Here is a 17,927-nt window from a genome sequence, read left to right as displayed (position 1 = left end):
AGAAAGTGACTTGAGTGCTCCACAACCCCCCTCCTGTTTGTTTTGAAACAGTAACAATTATAATTGCTTTTATAATTATTACAAATGGGACCTAGCCTCTATTGGGTGTCAAGAACCCAATGAGAAAATAATTTTGGCAAAACACACATCCTGGCGGCCGTAGGGTACAGGGAGCTGACAGCTGCCTTTAGGTTTGAACTTTTTGACTGGGGTGTGGTAAGGGCAGACTTCACCCAAACTGTTAGAAGTATGACTTGCTGAAATACAAGCAGCCCCCGTTAACAGGGCAGATGGGTTGGGCAATGCGAGCAAAGAAAGCCCCTCTAAAACATCTGATTTCGCACCAAATTACCAAGAAAGGGGAACCAGCAGTTCCACCCAGCCCGATTGTCTCCGGTACTATAAAGTGTTCATTATGTGAATAGCTAGTACAATCTGATAGGAAAGAACAGAAAAGTCACTTTTCCCCTCATGTGTTTTCGTTAGAATTGCCAAGGAAAGGAGTACTTCACAAACCATGCTGGGAGCACAGGATGTATAAGGAATTTTCATATTCCACTGACGGCCTGAAGAAGCAATCTGCTCCAAAAACGGAGAGGGTAGGAGAGCCAACATTCAACGTATTTTTAAGTAATGTAGTTTACGCCTGTTTCACTACCCAAAATCACAGCAATTATTCCACTGCACAAAAAGATTATGAAGTTGGAAGGGATAAGGTTTCACCAGGATACTTAACTAGTTGTTCAGGAATTTTTACACCATTCAGCAAAAACTGTAAAATTTAGATAAACAGATAAAGCACAATTAAAGAGACTAAGGGGAAAAAAATTAAAAAAATAAATAAAGAGACTAAGAAGAGGAGAAAGTGAACAAAATGAAATCAACTGGATATTACTGATATAACAGAATATTTATGTGAAAAGCCTGTTGATCTGTGCTGAGGTCTTAATTCTAAACTATGTTATAAAAGTCTTAAGATTTACTCAAGATCAAGAAATAAAAAAGAAGAGACACAAGAATATTCCCAAAATGTTTACTGCCCATGTAGGACACTGAGTCATTCCTGTGAGGTAGTTGGAATAAAAGATATGAATGCATGACTCAGGGAGAGCTAACAAAGGGAAAAGTTTTCAGGATGCGTAGGTGGTGGGGAAGGTAAGGCTGAAGTGTTGCCTTTATATAATAGAGATTTTCTCAGGAAGCCAGTGCTCTAACAGAACAGAAAGATACAGCCATCCCCAAGAGCCCATCTCAGCCTTGTTAGCTCTCCCAGCACCGACTGAGAATGACAGGTCAGGCAACCAGATTCTACTCAATAAAATCTGAAAATTAGCATTGTGTTGACCTTAGCACTTCTGCCCAATACAATTATTTATTTCACTGGTAGTCCACATCCTTAACAGAAGCTATTAATGACTCAAATAATATTGACTGAGTCTAGCGAAGTGCTGGCCCTCATTAGCCAATAGTCATTTGCTGTTGTTCTACCCTAAACACAGTCTGGAATGGAAGGTAGACCAGTTGGCTGGTGGAGCAGCCAGAGCAATGGCTATTAGTGTTTCATGAGGCAGGGACCTAGGGTAGACCTCCACAGTGGCCAGTGCTGGGATTCTCCTCTCTGCTTTGACCCACTCTCTGGTCATTCAAGGACTAGAGGGGCCAGTACAAATCCAGTAATATCAGAAAAAGAGAAATATTTTATATCTATTTAATTTTTTTAAGATTTTATTTATTTATTTATTTATTTATTTATTTATTTAACAGAGAGAGAGAGATCACAAGTAGGCAGAGAGGCAGGCAGAGAGAGAGGAGGAAGCAGGCTCCCCGCTGAGCAGAGAGCCTGATGCGGGGCTTGATCCCAGGACTCTGGAATCATGACCTGAGCCGAAGGCAGAGGCTTATCCCACTGAGCCACCCAGGTGCCCCGTCTATTTAATTATTTTTTAAAAGAATAATGCTTGAGGCCAATGAGTAGATGCCTAGCATCACATTTAGGACGCTTTGTCATTATTCTCTAGTATGAAAAAAATCTAAGAAATACTTAATTCTTAGATGTGATGGAAGAAAATATTCACCAACGTGGGCCTTGTGAGGTCGCAGTGTTGTTGTACAAGGCTGCTTACCGCTGTGTCTCATGTAATACGACAAGGGACCCCAGCATTCTTCTCCCCCCTGCTTTTCAGCCTCATTCAGAGGAAACCAGAAAGTGAAACAATACTCTAGTCTGTAATGCCTTAGCTTTAACATCTTGATCTCAACAGTTACCAGGATGGAAATAAGACTATACATGTGTAGCCTGGAGACTGCTATCCTCTAAAAATGGAACTGACATGCAAATGTATCCCTATTAACTATCACACAGGTAAATAGGACAGATATTCCGTTAGGAGGAGCTTCTTAAGTATTAGCAAGTACTGTTACTAAACAGTCTCTTTGCTATTTGAAATTAGGTTCTGTAGAAAGTCTGGTACAGCTATGGATAAGATCTAATTTTCTTCCAGCTTTATTGAGATATAATCGACATATAACACTGTAAATTTAAGGGATACAATGTAACAATCACACACACGTGTGTGTATGTACATATCTGTCTATACATGTTTCAAAATGATTACCATGATGAGGTTAGTTAACACATTCATCGCCTCAGACACTTAAAATTTTTTTACGGTGAGAATAAAAAGATTCGATTTTTTTTTTCCTACAAAATATATAGGAGATATATATGGAAAGATTTGTGGAGATAATCGCCAACAAAGTAGATGACCTTGTGAAAGGTTCATTCTCTAAGTCCTACAGAGGACAGGCATCTCAGATGGCAAATTTTAACATCTACAAAATGCTGATCCTTCTAAGAAGTACATTTCTTCTTTTTCTCACCTTCTTTCCGTGTTCTCATTGCCACTGTAGGGAAAGGCCCAAGGGGAGAAAATCCATTCCTGGCTTTTCTAACAATAAAAATTTATCAAAGAAGGTAGGAGGGAGTATGAGAATAAGAGCTCAATGATATTTTTGGCATTATAATTTCAGGCATCATGGTAGCTCTCTCCTTGAAACCACTGTGCCCTGCCCACCCCATTTTTTAATCAATGGTTCCCTTGCCTCCCACAATTATTCACAGAGCCCTGCTGAATAATTTTCTTCCCCCTGCCTGGCATAACAACAAAGCTCCCAGAAGCAGGAAGGAACGCCACTTAAAGGCAGGTCAGACAATGATGTAATTAACAGATCAAGGAGAAGTGTTATTTTAGAAAGCCCCATAGAGCAAGAGATGGGCTGATTTCTTGGGTCAACACATTACCAGGAAACTACAGCGGCTAAAGCACAAATAGCTAAATCCAATGTTTTCTCCAGATGAACAAAAACACGTGTATGTACTACCCTGGAAAGTTAAAAGTTTCACACAGAAATTTTAATGAGATATAAATTTAAAACGGTTTGGGAGAGGACCCCCTTCCTTTCCACACTAAGCAAGGAGCAGCATGTGTATTTTTGTGTGCCTTTGCCAAAGCAGTTTCTTAAAAAAAAAAAAAAAAAAAAAAATCAATAATGTAGGAAACCAAGTCAATCCACAAAGAACTGAATTGCACACTTTGGATGGTAGGGATGTAAGGTGGTTATATCCAGACCCTGCTTACAAAGAGTAAACTAGCAGAAGAGGCTGTCAACTGATAGTTTCATACATAATGATATATAAGATAATTTGTGGGTTTATAGCTTCAGCCATAAGTCCAGCAAAGAGACAAAATGAGAGAGGTCTTGTTCTATCTTCCCGCAAAGACAAAGAACCAGTTGATTAAAGGCCTGGGACTCAAACTCATGACTGCAAAGGAACTAGAAACCAGTAAGACATGGATTCTGAAGTACATTCTTTAACAGACACTAAAAGCCACGAGATCCACAGGCTCTTCAGCTGCAAATAAAAGAGTCTATTTCACTGAAGTTGTTGTGTTTTTCGGTCCAAGGACGGAGGCCTCGTCATATGAGAAGTTTCTCATTCTGTGTTGCAAAACGTTGACCGCTTCTCCTCTCTTCAATGTATTATATTAATCTTCCGTGTTTTAATAACCACTGCAGTGTGATGCGTTGGGTTTTGAAGTACGCATCGACCAAGAAAAAGCGAATGCCAAAGTTAATAAAAACAGAACATTAGTATAAGACCTCCCACATGTACCTAAAGGTGAACAAGCAAATTAAAATATAAATAATTAAATAAATTAACTTTGGTGCTGTTATGCCCCTTCAAGTTACTTAACTTGATGGCATATATAGGAAACATTATCCAAAAAAAGAAAGAAAAATGTCAAAATGAAAAGCCTCTAACGTACTCAGGTTCACTCAGAACAACACAAATTAAAAGCTGCCACTCCAGAACAACATCACTTCCAATCTTACACCAATTCCTTTGCGACAGAGGCCCCCTCTTATCCATCTTTCTATCGTCAACATCTAGCCCACACCTGACAAATAGTGAGTACTCACTCAATCCCACAGTAGATAACTTCTTTACAAGTACATGGAGGAGAGAGAATATTAAAAGGCCCGGCTCTCATGTGCATTCACTTCCCGCAATTCAAAGTCTAAACATATTGATAATTTATAATAGCTAAGGAGCTTCTAAAAATTCGGGTGGGCATCCCTGGAAAACAAAATCTCAGGACTTGGGAGCAATGGCTGCAGATACTTACTCCCCAAAGCTCGAAGTGGAAAGCATGATTTGTGTGGCATCTTGGCCCCGCTCCCATATCCAAAATAATCAGTTGCACAAAGTAGGTTGAGTCCCAAAACCATTTGGACTTTGCTCCTCTCCCAATATCTGGGTTCAGCATGATTCCTGACCTCTACCTCAAACTGGTGATTTCAAACACAAGAACCTCACTTGACAAGAAAGTAATGCTGTAAGTTAAGGCCAGGGGAAACACGGAAGCCAGAATTAGCAGAAACACCAAGAGCAATGACTCCGATGTCCTAATAAATGTTTCTAAATACCTAAAATATTAAAACTGCTTCTCGAAAACAAAAATTTAAATATACTTCCTCATATTGTTGAAGAGAAAGATCATCTTCCAGAAGCTAAATGGTTACTGTAGAGATAAAATAAGCTTTTTTTCTTTTTAGACAGAGTTTTAACTTTTCTCTCTGCTGTCAAGTTTGCCTCAGAAAACCTGATTCACAATCTGGGAGACCCAAAAACTAATTATTTAAAAAAAAAAAAAAGTGTCTTAAACTGACCTAGTTTGGAAGCCCAGATGCCTTTAAATTGCCAATGAACTGAAGCCATTCATGAGAATGGAGCTTTTGAATGCTGAGAATGTTCTGTGAGGCTCAGTGCAAAGATATTTGGCAGAGATGACTGTAAATATTTGTAAAACTCTGGGTAAATGGACAGTGCTTGACCACACTCACAGCTCACTTCCAGCACAGTAGTGCAAGAGAAAGTTATCTAGGGTGATTGGTTTGGGGGTTTTGCGGGGGGGGGGGGCTATGTTTTCTTCTGTTTGTTTTAAATAAAAAGTCAAGGAGCGGATTCTGCTACTCTTTTTTTTTTTTTTTAAGATTTTATTTATTTATTTGACAGAGAGAGATCACAAGTAGGCAGAGAAGCAGGCAGAGAAAGAGGAGGAAGCAGACTCCCAGCGGAGCAGAGAGCCCGATGGAGGGCTCGATCCCAGGACTCTGGGATCATGACCTGAGCAGAAGGCAGCGGCCTTAACCCACTGAGCCACCCAGGTGCCCCCTAACTTCTTTTTTATACTTACATTCTCTGTGCACAATTACCTTGTATCTGTTTACTCATCAAGACAGTCAGTCAGAGGCTACTTTAGAAGCAAAAGGGTTTTTCTCTTTCCGCGTGTGTGCCCACCACAAAGAAAAAAAGACCAGTCACAAGTGTGCAAGGGTAAAACAGGAGGGTGTGACAACGTGACCCTGGATTTAATACAATTATCTCAGTGTGGCTCGTGGGTCTGCTACAAAGGTCTTTTTTACCTCCTCCTCAAGAGAGTTCCAGAAATACTTAAGGGGCCGCTACTTTTAACAGGACTACAGTTCTGTTCACAAGGGAAAGGGAGGATAGAGTCGGGAGAAGAAGGGACCCACAAAGCAGTGGGATGTGAAAGGGACCAGGGGGCTCATCTCAGTGAAAACTACAGCAGCCGGATACTTTAATTAGCCAGCAACTCAGGGAAGACTGGCTGGGTTCCCTTTGCCTCTTACGCACACCCTAAGCACTGAGTCATCCCAAAGTTCATTTCTTTTGCTTCTGGGCCAAGGACCCCCCCCCAAACCACCACCCCAACACCACCACCACTCTGCCGCTTCAGAAAAAGTTAGATACATTGTTCTTTAATTCAGACCTTGCACTGTTCAAATAAACACCCAGAAATGCCATATTACAAGAACACAGTCCTATGGGGACCCCCCGGTCATGTTTGGTAAGATGTGCGCAGCAGCAAGAAATAAAGTGTCACACAACACTGGAGGCAAGAAAGAGGACATTTTCCCAGACAGGAGAATTCGTTTCTGAGAAATACGAACGTGAGAAGTTTAGGTGAGAAGAGGAGGGGGACTCACAGCAGAACCCCCGACACTAATGCGGAAAGCAAAAAGGCGCCCTGGTAAAAGTCAGCTCAAGGGACGCCTGGGTGGCTCCGTTGGTTGGACGACTGCCTTCGGCTCAGGTCATGATCCTGGAGTCCCGGGATCGAGCCCCGCATCCGGCTCCCAGCTCCATGGGGAGTCTGCTTCTCCCTCTGACCTTCTCCTCGTTCATGCTCTCTCTCACTGTCTCTCTCTCAAGTAAATAAATAAAATCTTAAAAAAAAAAAAGTCAGCTCAAGATCCCTTTTCTCTGCTGAAAGGGAATCGGTTTCATTTTAACTTCAACTTGCCAACAGCCGTGGAGGAAGAGAGTTTCACTCCGGGTTATCCGCAATTCCCTGACGAGATAACGTATGGCCAAGATCCCATCTCACTGCTATCTCCGTGCGCGTCCACACCGCGGGGTGCATGTCCCAGCGCGAGAAGGCAAGCGTCCGAGATGCCACCAACCTCTGGGGTCCCCTTCGGGAAGGCACGGGGCGGTCCGAGCGCCCCTCGAATTTGCCAATGCACACATTTTGTAGAGACTGTTTTGTTCGGAATTCGTTTCCCTCCAGCTCGAGCGAGGCGTGTTTTCTAGAAGCTAACAGGTGTTGAAGGCGTTCAGAACGAGCTCCACGCCGCGCGGCTTAAGCCCCGGAGGCAGGAAATACAGCTCCGACCCGGGCAATCCGAGTCTCTCGTGCTCCCCCTCCCGCCCCCCCGTCCCCCACTTTTGTCCCAGTCCGGCACCCCGCCCGCCCGGCCCTGCGCGCCCCGCGTGGAAGGCTCGCGACCCCTACCTGGCAGGACAGCCCGCGGGTCCCGGCGCCGCCGGCTTCTCAGCAGCGGCCGCCGCGCGCCCCGGGGAGGCGGAGCCGTGTCATTCCGTCCCGGGTCGTGCGCGCTCTGCCGCCGGCCGCTCGGCGCTCCGCAGGACGGCGGCGGGGGCAGGGCAGGAGGGGAGGAGGGCGGGAGGGGGAGGAGGCCCGACACCCGCCCGCGGCCCGGCGAGCGGCCGCGTCGCCCCGAGCCCCGCGGAGCGTGGGGCGCAGCTCGCCAGCGGGCGCGCCGGGCGCCGCGCGTCTCTGTGTACAGGAAGCTCGGGCGCGGCACTTCCTACTTCCCATCTGGGTCGCGCTCCAGCGGCAGGTGATGGGCTTTTAACCCCGTCGGAGCCCGGGCGGCCGCGCGCCCGCACGCCGGCCCCGGGGCGCTCGCCGCCCCGCTCCGGAACGCCTCCCTCTCGCCCCGCGGGGACGGCCTCCGGGGCGGGGTGTCCCGCGGCTGGCCTGGGTGTCCTTCCTCGCGCCCGGACCGGGACACGGCCCCCCCTCGGCCTTGCCGGCTTCGTGCTGGCGCGCACGTGTCCCGCGGGGACACCCTTCCTCCCTGCTGCGCGCCTGAGGACCCCGGCCTGCGCTCGGACCAACGCTTCCCGGGCGCGTCTCCTCTGAAACACCTCGAACCTGACTCGTCCCTTCGCGTCTCCTGACCAAACCAAAGCCGGACGGTCCTCGGTCGCCTGCACACCCTGATGACACGACGGTGTTGCTCGAAGCGCTTCCTCAACCAGTGTATATGGGAGCCCACTGTAACCTCGCAGTCAGTTAAAGAAAAGGTCACACAGTAATCTAGAAGCTGTAGTAGGACACGCAGTCATATGCCTCCGCACTCCAAAAGCTAGGACACTGCATTTGTGTGATGGTTAAAAACTATAATAAAATTGACTCACTCCCCCCACCGGCTGCACACCCCCTTTCCAGGTCCCACTCACAGCCCCAAATCTGTTGATCCGCTGCGATTTAGAAAGGGCACTGCTCTGACATAGGAATCTTCCTATGCCAGGTCGCTCGACTTTTGCAAAAGCAGTCAAGGATGTGCGTCCTGAAAGGAAAGGACTCAGTCGTCCTTTATGGAGGGGATCTGAGCAGGCCAGTGAACTAGGGGCAGTGGGCACCATTCCAGACAGCGCAACTCTGCTGCTTCTCAACCCTCCATGTTCAAGAAAACCTCCAGGTCAAAGCCAAGTGCTTGAAGAACACAGTGTGTATATGGTAGGACAGGCCTGGAACAGTGCCTTGGTTGGGGGCGGATGAGGGGGCAGAGGCAGGCAAGGAAAATAAGACAGAGAAGGCACAGTAGGGAGGGACCCAAAGTAATAGAATCAGAGGGCATTTGAGACTGAAAAGTTGTTCTAGCTAGTTCAGTCCCAATGCCTAATTTTAAAGACAAGGAACGTGGTGTCCAGGGAGATTTAAGTGGTTGGCTGGAACCAGATAGGGGCAGAACTGGAATGAGACCTGAATGGTGTTAGGTGAAAAGGTACATGTTAATAACCAGCCCCCCCCCCAAGGAATCTAGCTTCAAATTTAGCAGTAGCTTAGATTCTAAGATAATCAACCTTGGGGCACCTGGGTGGCTCAGTCTGTTAAGCCTCTAGGGTCAAACAGGGAGTCTCCTTCTCCCTCAGCACTTCACCCAGCTCCTGGTCTCTCACTCTCTCTCTCAAATAAACAAAATCTTTTAGAATATAAAATAAATAAATAAAAATAAGTAAGAGAATCAACCTTGAGGCATTTTCTTAATGTAACGGCCACTGTTGGCGGACAGGAATCAGGAAAGATAAAGAAAGCACATTTTAGGAGGTTAGCTAATTCATTACTGTCAATACAAAACTTTGGGCCCTTAGACCAAAGTTCAACGCAGAATCCACATTTTAAATGATCATGCAATTAAGTTATAATCTTCTGTCAACAGGATAAGGGAAGAAGCTGCTGCTGTGAAAACATATATTAGGCAATGATCATGCTGCCTGCTGTTGGAAACAGCAGGGAGAAAGGAAAAAATTGTATAACTAAATCACAACAGCATTGATTATTTTCACTACATGAATTAATAGAAATTGCATTTACATTTTAATAGGACTAAGTAAACACATAGAACACTATAGTAGTATGTGGACAACTCTTTCAGATCTGGAATAAAATACCCCGGAATAAATTTAACCAAGGAAGCAAAAGCTCTGTACACTGGAAACATAAGATACTAACAAAAGAAACTTGAAGGCTCAAGGAATGGAAAGACGTTCTATGCTCACAGACTGGAAGAATGAACAATGTTAGAATGTCCATGCTACCCAGAGCAAACTACAGATTTGATGCAGAGAGAGAGCAAGAGCAGAGGGTTGCGTGGGGGCCAGAGCAAGAGGAAGCAGCGGAATCCCCACTGAGCAGGGAGCCCGATGCGGGGCTCAATCCCAGAACCCTGAGATCATGACCTGAGTCAAAGGCAGACGTTTAACCAACTGAGCCACCCAGGTGCCTCTTGAGCATTTACTGCTCTCCCAGAGAAGCTGTTAGATGCTAGAAAGACAAAGAAAATTGCATGTGGTTCCTGTCCCCAAAGAGCTTGTAGTCCAGGGAAGGAGTCAGACAAGAAAATCAATAATCAGGGTGCGATGGTGAGTGAAGTGATACCCATGACAGTCTAGGGGAGCACAGAGAAGAGCAATTTAGCTAAAGGAAAGGGGCTGGTGAAAAAGAAAGGCTTTCCGGAGAAAGTAACTTGAAGCTGAGTCGTCAGGCAGCCCCGTGGGAAGGGTGGACCCAGGTGAGTGAGTCAGAGGCAACCACCAATACACGCACTACGTGGTGTCTGTCTTAAGTCAGCCAGAGGAGATGCATTCAGAACCCAAGAATGAGAGCCTGAACCCATGTGGTGATACCTGGCCTAGAAAGGAAGGGGGCAAACGGAGAGAGATCTGAGAAACAGAAGGGAATGGAACCTGGTATCCTATCGGATGTGGGGGGTGAGGGAGAGAGAGGAGCCCAGGCTGCTGGTGCCACAAACTACGAGTGGGAATGGAAGAGGAGCAGTCATACAGAAAGCAGTGATTCAGTTTGAATCCTTTAGAATCTGAGGGGCCCCTGGAACATACTGGAAGACTTGTCTCAAAGGCCATCAACAGAGAGATCTGAAGTGGCGAGGCTTTCAGGAATTAGCATCATTTAAGTGGTGGTCATGGATGAGCTCACCAATAGCTGAGATCACCCAGGAAAGATAGCATGCTGTAGAGAGAAGCAAAGCTTTTGGACCTGTACAAACTTTCTTGTCAGGTCATTACTGTGTAACCTTAAACAAGTTTTAACAGACCCAAAGCTCCATTTTCTCATCTATGAAATAGGAATGATGATATTCATCTCATGGATTGTTGTGAGGGTAAACAAGTAGTTCGTAAAGTAGGTAGCACAGTGCCTGATGACACTACCCAAGTCTTTGGGGTGGGTCAGTGAATGTCATCTCCTGGAATTGTGCAGTACACGAACTGCTCAGCTGTACAGCACGGCCCTGCCCTGATACACAGTAAGAACTTGCTCACTGCTATTCATCTAAGGAAGGGAAATAGGAAGTGAAAAGACGGGAATCAGAAAAAAGAACCCAGGGGAACCTGGGTGGCCCAGTCAGTTAAGCATCTGACTCTTGATCTCAGCACAGGTCTTGATCTTGAGGCCGTGAGTTCAAGCCCTGCATTGAATTCCATGCTGGGTGTGGAGCCTACTTAAAGAACAAAAAGAAAGAAAGAAAAGAGAACCCAAAGGAACCCCAGTATTTAAAGGGCAGGTAAAAGAGGAGTCCTCAAATAAACCTAAGAAGGAACCGCTTCTTTTAGTCTGTAAAAATAAATGTAACAGTTGAGATCACAGACTGAGATGTAAAATCCAGCCAACTACAATCTGTAACAATATTTTTCCTGAGCAATAACAGATGTGATATTACAAACTGTCCACCTGAGACTGTAGTCATTTTGATATTCATAACAGAGAATCATTCCCTAATCTGAATTATAGACCATCCTACATGAACAGTAAGCAATCCACACTGAAACGGGAATTCTATTAACTTGTGATCTACCTAAAGTCATATAAAAGCAAAGCCAAAGTAAGTCCAAAGCATACTCAAAGTTTTCCCTACATAGGAGGCCAAAAGTAAATATAGAAATAGAGTTACTAGTTTTCTCAACATGTATGTGTAAAATGCAACATAATAATATATACGACATTATATGTAGTATATAACAGATACATTATAAAATGCAGAGGTCCTACATAAGAAGAGAATCAAGAGGAATTTCTTCTTTTCAAAACTGTTCTCTTTAATATAAAGAAAAATCAAGGGGCTCCTGGGTGGCTCAGTTAGTTAAGTGTCTGCCTTTGGCTCAGGTCATGACCCTGGAGTCCCAGAATGGAGTCCAGCTTCGGGTTCCCTGTGCAGAGTCTGCTTCTCCCTTTCCCTTCGCCCCTCCCCCTACTTGTGTTCTCTTGCACACTCTCTCTCTCTCAACTAAATAAATAAAAAAAATTTTTTTTTAATCAAGATTCATTCTTAGGCAGTTGAAATTGCTCTTCTAATATGCCTCAGTAGGCAAATTAGTAACACATACCTTAGACATGACATTTTAATTACATCCTGCACTAAAACCTAAATTAAAGAAAAAAGGTTTGCTCAGTTTCAAACATCAGATGAAAGAACACAAGTATTGGGAAACCAGCTTCTGCAATAAAGTGCAATTCTGTCCACAGGAAAAGATGTGAGGCAAAGGTCGCAGTGTTCTGCCACTGCTAATTGCCATTTCTCCTTTCCAAACAGCTATAGCTTCATTTGCATTTTCCTGGTACATCTAATGAGGCCCGTGTTTACATCCAGGCAACTCTTACTGAGGGTATTAAGCACAGAACTAAGAGTTAGACACAATAAAAATAAGACTTAAGAACATTACCAAAATAGAGGCACCTGGGTGGCTCAGTGGGTTAAGCCTCTGCCTTCGGCTCAGGTCATGATCTCAGGGTCCTGGGATCGAGCCCCGCATCAGGCTCTCTGCTTGGCAGGGAGCCTGCTTCCTCTCTCTCTGCCTCTCTGCCTACTTGTGATCTCTCCCTGTCAAATAAATAAATAAAATCCTTGGGGGGGGGGGGGGAGAGCATTACCAAAATAATGTGAGAGAAACTATTCTGGAGATATGCTCGGAATGATAGGACAGTCATCCAATTACCTCTGACTTGTTAACAGAAGTTTTCAAAAGCTGGAGACATGTCATTTGGTTCAATTTCAACCATACAAGAGCATCTCCCAGAGCAAGTCAAAACCAGCTGAGCCCCAACAAGAAAAACTTGACCAGAATAATCTCAAGCTGCCACAGGAGAACCCATCGTGACGCATGATGGAGAGCTTAGCCAGAGAGCAACGCTCCAAAGGGTTCAGGTGTTCAAGACTCTGACTCTCCCACATATAACACCACTAGCAAGCTGGGATTATGGGCCGAGCAGAAAATGGGACTCAGCATTCTTGTCCATCACCTAAGTGCAGGGAAAATGACTGCATTAGGCCTGCTTCAGATTCTCCACTAAAAGAGTCCCTGGATGGCTCAATCAGCTAAGTGTCTACCTTCAGCTCAGGTCATGATTTCAGGGTCCTGGGATTGAGCCCCATGTCGGGCTCCCCACTCATCGGGGGCCTGCTTCTCCCTCCCCCCACACCTCCGACCCCCACTCATGTTCTCTCTCTCAAATAAATAAATAAAATCTTCTTCTGAAAAGAAAGGTTCTCCACTAGAAAGTCCAATGAAATAGTCTTCAGAATCTTTTTATTTGCAAAGATTGCATTAATTCTCCTACGAATATTAACTTCTCCTCTAAATTCCTGCATATCAGACAATCGATTAAAAAAAGTCCCCAAACAATGCTGCCATACATCATCATCCCAGACACTGTGCCAGTCGGTGACCCTCTTTCCTCTTCTTACAAAAGAGTGAATCATAACGTCCCCAGTGAAACCAGACGCCAGATAGAACTAACAAATACAATCTATCATCTGCAACAGATCAAAGAAACCAAATTAAGGCGTGGAAGCCACAGCTAGACGGAAGCTGGATTGGGAAATGCAGGTACCGCGAAAGGGAGGGATCCTCTTCTGTATAATGCAACAGAAAGGTCTCCCTTTCACTTGGGAAGCCTGTTTCCTTTCCACACCCTCACCTTTCCCCTCAAGTCCTCCAGACCTTCCTCAGCACATGCCCAGGTATGGAACTCGGGCAGAGTTTCTGCAAGGACTTTGCTACATATTAACAACTGTAGCAGAAGCCACCGACCCTGTGCAACAGTGGCCAACCCAAGGGAATCTGAGAGATCCTTCTTACAGATCAGTGTTCCTTAAGTGGATCTTTCTCATTCCCTTTGGCCTCTGGAGAGGCCTCTAGATTGGGAAATATAGGAATTATCAGTTGAAGCAAGAACTACGATTACGTGACATGTCTTTGCAAAGGGCCCTTTTCCAGATTGTACCTGACCCACTTAACTGCACTTATCTCGCAGAAATCACAGTGCCACTAGTTGCAAGTAATTAACAATCTTGTAAGGCCAGTAGTGAAGAAAATAATTTACTGCCCAGAGTCCTCTCTGTTCAGATGTGTCAGTCTTTCTCTCCCTCCTCTTCTCACTCAGATATCTCTTTATTCTTCAACTATGGCACCTAGGGAGCACTCAAATTATTTCTATCTTCTCGGTGGTCTGTGAGGAGTGTGTCATAGCTTGTTTTTCACTTCCCACATCAGCCTGTCACTCACCGTGTGCTCAAGTTAACAGCCTGTGGTGTCTTGTAAGCATTTTTCTCTGTTATCATTGAAACATGTGCACACACTCCCTGCTTATCTCAGATCTGTGAATTAACTATTCATATTCTTTGTCCATTTTGCTTTAGAATAATTTATATTTTTTCTGCCCATTTGTAAGAGCTCTTTTTAAATTATAGCTATTAACACTTTGCCTGAAATATGTTTTACAAATGCTTTTTCCAAAAAAAAAAACAAAAACAAAAAACTGATGCCTTTCACTGTCTGACTTATTTCACTTAGCATTATGCTCTCTAGATAGCCATGTTGTTGGAAATGGGAAGATCATGTTCTTTTTCACGGCTGAGTAATATTCCATTGTATTTCTCCCACCTCTACTTTTCTCCATTCATCTACCGATGGACGCTCAGGTTGCTTCCATATCTTGGCTCTTGTAAATAATGCTGCAATAAACATAGGGGTGCAAATCTTTTTGATTAATGTTTTTATTTGCTTCAGATAAATTTCCAAATGTGGAATTCCTGGAAACTTAATCCGGGCAAGCTGTCTCCAGGACATCTCCCAGCCATGGTGCTCTATGTTCTATTTTTCATTGTTTGAGGAACCTCTGTACTATTTTCCATAACAGCTATACCAATTCACAGTCCCAACAACAGTGCACAAGGGTTCCCCTTTCTCCACATCTTCACCAACACTTGTACTTTCTTGTCTTTTTGACACTAGCTATTCTGCCTAGTGTGAAGTGATGATCTCATTATGGCTTTGATTTGCATTTCTGTGATGCTGAGTGATGTTGAGAATCTTTCCAAGTGTCTGTTGGTCATATATATGTCTTCTTTGGAAAAATGTCTATTCAGGTCCTCTGCCCATTTTTTTAATTGGACCTTGCTTTTTTTGGTGATGACTTAAAGAGTTCTTTATAAATTTTAGATATTAATCTAGGGTTTCCAGTCTTGATTGAGGGTTTCCCAAAGACCTGAATGATCTATTTCTGAATCTACTCTGTTCCAAGGGTCTATTTGTCGGTTGCTAGGCCAATACTATTTTGATTATAGTGGCTTTATAATATTCCTATATCTCATACTAATCTTCAATAGAATATTCATCAATATAAAATGTTATGATCATTTTATGCAATTTTTTAAAAACCCATGTATATTCTGTTTTTGAACTGTGGGAAATTTATATATTATGTATATTTTATGGTTTTTTTATTTAAGGGAATAATTCTGCCATTTCTTAGAACTTATGCTTAGAAAAAAGCTTCCAATTTCTACATTTATCTCACACCCAGCCATCTCCCCGAATAGTTTATTCATTCTACTAGAGTGGCTGTTCTGTTTCTAATTTAGTCTCATATTTGGGGGTGTATACACAGTCATCTCAGCAACAAGAAAAAAAATTTTTTTAATCTCTTCCAATGTCTTGTTGCATTTCCTATAAGATCAAAGATAATGATAAATAAAAATGCTGGTCATATATATTCTCATCTAGATCCTTATTTAACTGTTTTTAGTATTTCACCATACAAAGTAAACCTGTTGTTAGTTTTTCACAAATAGTCTTTATTATGTCTAAATAGTTTCCTTCTATTCCTCCTTAAGAGTTTTATTAAGAGTAGTACTGAACTCTACTAAATGTTTTCTCAGCAGCTACTAATATGATCATGTTACTTTTCTTTTGAATTTTTGATATAATGGATTTGGTGGCTGGATTTTCTCATATTGAACCAAATTTATATCCTGCAATAATCTGTTCTTGACCATATTGTATTGTCTTATACTAATATTAAAGGAATGCTGGTTTCATAAAGTGAATTGGGGAGGTACTTATCCTTCCCAGTGATCTGGAAACATTTAAATAACAGTGTAATTATCTGACTTTTTTTTTTTTTTAAAGATTTTATGTGTTTGAGAGAGAATGCGCCTGCGCACATGCGAGAAAGAGAGAGGGAGAGAGGGCCAGCAGGGGAAGAGACAGAGGGAGAAGCAGACTCCCTGCTGGGCAGGGAGCCTGACCACAACCACATAGGGCTCTATCCCAGGACCCTGGGATCATGACCAGAGCAGACACTTAACTGAATGAGCCAGCCAGGCACCCCTAATTATCTGGCTCTTAAAGACAGAATGACCATAAAATTTCTCATTCAAACCAGGACACCCTGAGACTGAAAGAAGATGTTAATAAACAATTAAAATCAAGTCACTTTTAAAATATATAGTGGTTGACAAAAAAAAAAAAAAAAAAGTTGGGGGGGCTGCCTGGGTGGCTCAGTGGGTTAAGGCCTCTGCCTTCAGCCCAGGGTCCTGGCATCGAGCCCCACGTCCGGCTCTCTGCTCGGCCGGGAGCCTGCTTCCTCCTCTCTCTCTGTCTGCCTCTCTGCCTACTTGTGATCTCTACCTGTCAAATGAATAAATTAAAAAATCAAATAATAATAATAATAATAAATAAAATAAAATATATAGTGGTTGACAAAATAGTTGGTTTGTGGACAAATATATTGGTGGACTGACAGGTTCAATTCAGAAATTTTCAGAAGTAAACCTTTAAATAAATAAAACAACATGTTTGCATTCATTAAAACAATTTTTAAAGTTCTTTATATGGTTTATTTTAATATTAAAAATATGGCAAGTTAGGAGCAACTGCGTGGCTCAGTCGTTAAGCCTCTGCCTTTGGCTCGGGTCATGATCCCAGGGTCCTGGGATCGAGCCCCGCATTGGGCTCCCTGCTCAGTGGGAAGCCTGCTTCTCCTTCTCCCTCTCCCCTGGCTTGTGTTCCCTCTCTCGTTGTCTCTCTCTCTGTCAAATGAATAACTAAAATCTTAAAAAATAATAATAATAATAAATAAAAAAACAAAAACTAAAATATGGCAAGAGAAATTATTCTTGGTGCATACTCAAGTACTTAATCAGTTTGGCACTAATACTGAATCATTGCTATTTTTATGAAAGATGTTATATTTTCAATATAATCTTATTTTTTAGTTTTTATAAAAATTCCTGGACTGTTCTTCAAAGGTATTTTTCATGTTAATACATTTGGAAATTATTGAACCCTTCAATAGACTCTTTTCTATAGACCATAATATTTTTAATTGAGATATACTTTCTCTTCACTGCCCAAATACCTGGTAAGCTCAAAGAAAATTCTACTGCATGGAGTGTATTCTTAATTTGTATTTTATACTGAGACCTGTAAATATTTAAGCCAAAGTATTCTAAAAGATACTGTATTTTTTTTGTTTTTAATATCTTTCTTGGAGAAATAGTTACACAAAATTTTTCATAAAATGAATTCTACTTATGATTCCTTTTACTGTTTCATCAAAGTTAAATCCCTTGAAATCACAGACCTCAAATTTAATCTATTTTGAATTCTTGAGGAAAACACAAGTGTATCCTACTAAAAATAGTAGTTCTATCAAAAGAATCTTCCCTCAATTCCAGATATTCTAAGTGCAACTATAAAATTTCAAAATTAAACCCTGTATACCATTTTTGCATTCTTTTCACTTACATTGCTCAGTTCCTACCTTACAAGGATAAATTCTAGCACCTTCCTGTTTGCGAGGTTTGTTTTCCATAACTGCAATTTACAAAACTTCAAAACCTGAATTTTGGGGGCGCCTGGGTGGCTCAGTGGGTTAAGCCGCTGCCTTCGGCTCAGGTCATGATCTCAGGGTCCTGGGATCGAGTCCCGCATCGGGCTCTCTGCTCAG

General features: G+C 43.1%; 1 protein-coding gene across 4 annotated transcripts in view; it reads right to left on the bottom strand.

Annotated features, from left to right (window-relative positions):
* The window catches only part of RNF144B (ring finger protein 144B), a 170,656-nt gene that overhangs the window by 72,188 nt on the left and 80,541 nt on the right, over positions 1-17,927 (bottom strand). Inside the window, exon 1 of one of the 4 annotated variants that reach the window (XM_045085075.1) lies at positions 7,383-7,804. The exons of 2 other annotated variants lie outside the window; for them this stretch is intronic. The gene's annotated coding sequence lies outside the window, so the exon portion shown is untranslated. Of the gene's footprint in view, positions 1-6,573; positions 6,724-7,382; positions 7,805-17,927 lie in introns of those variants that run through there. One more of the 4 variants, XM_013060814.2, reaches the window with a different exon arrangement.

Source organism: Mustela putorius, unplaced genomic scaffold, assembly GCF_011764305.1.
Source record: "Mustela putorius furo isolate JIRA1106 unplaced genomic scaffold, ASM1176430v1.1 tig00000831_pilon_pilon_pilon, whole genome shotgun sequence".
Classification (NCBI taxonomy): domain Eukaryota; kingdom Metazoa; phylum Chordata; class Mammalia; order Carnivora; family Mustelidae; genus Mustela; species Mustela putorius.
The sequence above is the reverse complement of the archived record's forward strand: the minus strand, read 5'-3'. Positions and strand labels throughout refer to the sequence as shown.